The sequence below is a fragment of the Lactuca serriola genome, chromosome 5, assembly GCF_051521515.1.
Source record: "Lactuca serriola cultivar US96UC23 chromosome 5, Lser_US96UC23_V15, whole genome shotgun sequence".
NCBI lineage: Eukaryota > Viridiplantae > Streptophyta > Magnoliopsida > Asterales > Asteraceae > Lactuca > Lactuca serriola.
The window spans coordinates 46,887,476-46,891,857 of NC_136412.1; positions in this window are offsets into that span (position 1 = coordinate 46,887,476).

Genomic DNA, 4,382 nt, shown 5'->3' on the forward strand with positions numbered 1-4,382 from the left:
AGGTAGGTAAATGACGATTTACCAATTTCCACCATGAAAAACGAAAAGGAAGATTAAGTTTTAAATGAATTGAAACTCCTAGATCTTTTGAGATTCATTGAACTTTTCAATGGCATGTTTAATCTCGATTATGCCCTACTATTTGTGACTGGGATGCCGAGGATCACAAATAAGGTGTGAATAACCATACGAATCACGTGGTGCACCCAATGCTACAATCACCTAATCAATGTGCCGGTTAGCCACACACGCTCTATTGATCTATGATAAGCATCGAGCCACCCTCCGCCACCAATTTCATCCCCAAATTAGTGTGTCGGTTAACCACACACGCTCCACTAACGTTTGACAAGGGTACGAAGTGTAATTCCATGGGTTAGCATGCAATTTCACATTTTGCCTAAAGTAACTATGATTTGGGAATTTGAAAAAGCATTTAGTTACTTTGTACTTCATTATACTTATAATGGAAGGTTTCTGTCCTATCCTACCCGTTCGGCTAACGACCCTCCACTAGTCAAGAGTGCGGTGGGTAAGAGTGGATACCCATTCAATCGCCATTTTATAGGCAATTTCCTTAAACACCCCTTATAGACCAGCTTCGTGAATGAGGCCTACTAACGGTAAGACTGACTGTTTACTCATACATATATATAATATTAGACTTTTAATGTTATATATAGTATAGGGTGTATTTTACACTTTTAAAATACTAGGTGGTTTAATTTAGTAAATTATACTTTTAGTTTAATTAAATGTAAACCAAAAAACTTTATGGGTTTATTAAATCACTTTTAACTATACACTTTAATTAATTAATAAAAACCATAAGGGAGTGATTTGAACTTTTCAAATTACTAGGGTTTTAGAATTTAGCATTTCAAAATTAAACCTTTAATCAAATTTAAAATTCCAAAACTTGAGGGCAAGTTTTGAAACATTTCAAAACATTAGGGTTTAACTTATTTAAATTTCATAAACGAAACTTTTAAGTTCAAATTTAAACTATAAAACCTAAAGGGTGCAATTGAAACTTTTTCACATCATAAGGATCAAATAACAAATAATATAAGTTAAACAATTAATTTATTCATTATCTATATTTGACCTAATCTTATTTTAGTCATTAGATAATTACCAAATAATTTGAAATAATCCATATTTATCATATAAACAACCAATATTTAAAAGATTTGAAATTATCTATTGTTTTGGCAAGGATAAACATATAATTAAGATAAAATTCGGATTTTAACTTCATAAAACAATTTAAGCATTAAATCCAAGTCAAAACAGCAGCTAAATCCTGAAATACCCTCTGCCTGACGCACTGACTCGCCGAGTCAGACCTGGACTCGCCGAGTAGGGCCAACTCGCCGAGTCCAGATACTGACTCGCCGAGTTGAGTCGGGCAGAGGCGAAAAAAACTCGTTTTTCAGTAAATAATTCAACATAGCATCACATACAACAGAAACCAATCAAGGCTCTGATACCACTGATGGGTTTTAGGCATAAGAACAGTCCTATGTGCTCATACAAACCCTAATGCTTGGATCTAGGTTTCTCTATTGTACATGCTTTGGATCCAAGACTAACAAACTTAGATCTAACATATTATAAACTGAATTAGGGTTTAGAGAATTACCTTTGATTGTTATATAGCAATAACAATCAATTCCTTGCTTGAATTGGACTTAGAAAGCTTAGTGCCTCAAGTGCTGCACCTCTAATGGAGTCACAAACACCATATACAACTTGGATGAAGAGGAGAAGAAGAGAGGCTGCACAAAACGGCTGGAAACCCTAATGGAAGACTTGTCCACGTTTTTGGGGCATAGGGGCCCTTTATATACATGTAGGCTATTAGGGTTTACAACTAGGAAACCCTAATTTGACTGCTTAGGCCCTAAGCAGCCCATGGACTCCTTATACATATCCCTTGGACGATTTCTAATGGGCTTCCCATAGAATTCGTCCAACCTATATATTATTAGGTGATCCATAGCCCAATTATAATTATCTTATAATTACAACTTCAGTCCCCTAAGTTTAATTAATCTCTTTTAGCCACAAAATTAATTAACAATTAATTCTTGACTAATATTAATTAAACAATATGATTTCTCCTTTAATATATTATTCTCATAATATATTAATAAATCATATTTAAACCTTTCTTTCCTTAAATCATCCTACATATTGCTATGGTGAAGGCAACCCAAAAGGACCATGCTCATAATCAGGTCAAGTACATACCAAAATAGTTATGGACTTAGACACTAATCCAATACGACTAACGTCGGGTGTAAGTGTCATATTATTGATCTTATACGGTACGACCGCCCGCCTGGAGTTGCTAGCTACAACTACATCTGACGAGATGAATTTTGGCGTCGACGTTAGCATTATCGAAAGATTACCACGTGTTACAACGGGGTGAATGACTTTAGCACGCGCGCCTTATTATGGTTTCGGTGCATTAATAAAGTACAGTGTCACGAGTTCGGTTATGATTTTATTATAAAATCCCAGTTTTCTTTCGTTACCGTATAGAATCGATATTGGATTTATACGAGGTTTATGTTCACTCATTCCAGTTGAAAGAAACTATATTTAGTGGGATAGCTTGTGACTCAGAGCGATAAGTGTCAGTACCAAAAATTAAGTCAGATAACACTTAATTAATATCATGACACGGCACGACAAGATTTATTAACTTACATAAAATAAGTTATTTATATAAACCATTTGTTTTTATAAGAAAACACAATATTTATGTGGGAGGAGTTTGCCCCACCGGCTAAGTGTCGGTTTTCAAATTAAGTCAGATAATACTTAATTATTGTCATGATACGATTTTACAAAGTTCATAAATTCAATACTTATGAATTTTTCATATAAATGATACAAATTCTTGTATAAGGTTTCAAGAGTAAAGTTGGTTATTTTATGTTCTCTCAAAGGGTAACATTTCCTATTTTTATATAATATGATATTCAAAATCTTTATATAAAAATGCATTTTAATATAAGTCAGAATTACATATATGTATTTTCCAACTTTTGTACATTTGAATTTGAACAAATGGTATTTATGAATGAGTCATAACACATTGTTATAACTCAATTATTTTATACTTTTAATAGAAAAGTAAACATTTATAAAAGCTGGTCAACCAGCTAAATTTTATCAAACAATGTTGGGTATAAAAATACTCTGTGTCAAAACCTGTAGAACTCACAAACAATTTTGTTGACGTATTTTAATGCATGTATTCTCAGGTTATTTAGCAGGTCGGAAATGTTCACTCAGAAGACTCTCCGTTAGTTATATTATATCTTTGTAAACGCCGGATTGTCAGGCATGTGTCACGATTTAGCAATAGTCATTGTCAATGTAATTTATATTTCGGTAATAATAGAAGATTATATTTGTACTGTTTAATGTATGTTTAATAACTGTGATTACTGATTTACGTCGCGCACATTGGCACTTCCGCCGGCGGACGAGGGTGTAACAAATACATAGACAAAGAGAATGATTTAAATCCATGTCTCAATCTATACGATATCTAGAATGGAGGAATATATGATCCCTTATTTAAAGGACGTGTATCTGATAAGATCAGATTTGACAGCGGCTTTTGAAAGCTACGATTGCGGATTAGGATCTGAAGTCATACGCAGAATAGTTATTAGACTTATCCAAGTGGAAGATTGTTGGATTAGTGTCTAAGTTCATAACTATTTTTGGCATGTACTTGACCCGATGGTGCATGGTCCTTTTGGGTTGCTTTCACCAAAGCAACTTGATAAGATGAATTATGGAGAGAGATGATTAATTATGATTTATTAATATATTATGAGAATAATATAATTAAAGGAGAAATCATATTATTTAATTAATATTAGTCAATAATTAATAAGAATTGATTTTGTGGCTAAAAGACATTAATTAAATAAAGGGGACTAGAACTGTCAATTGTGTGATAGATAAATATTAGGCTAATGGACTCCATAGAGGATGGAGTGGACGAATTCTATGGGGAAACCCATTAGAAATCGTCCAAGGCCTCTAAGGAGGGAGTCCATGGGTTGCTTAGGGCCTAAGCAGTCAAATTAGGGTATCCTTGTTAGATAACCCTGATAGCCTCACTATTTAAGGATCCCTAGAGCACCAAAAACGTGGTGAAGAGTTTCCTTAGGGTTTCCATACGTTTTTGGGTGCCTCCTCTCTTATCATTCTTCATCCTCTTGCTCTTGGTGTTTGTGAGCCATTAGAGGAATGACACTTGTGACTCTAAGCTTTCTAAAGCCATTACAAAGGAGGATTTGAGATTGTTATTGCTACATAACAATCAAGGTAAGATCTAAACCCCAATC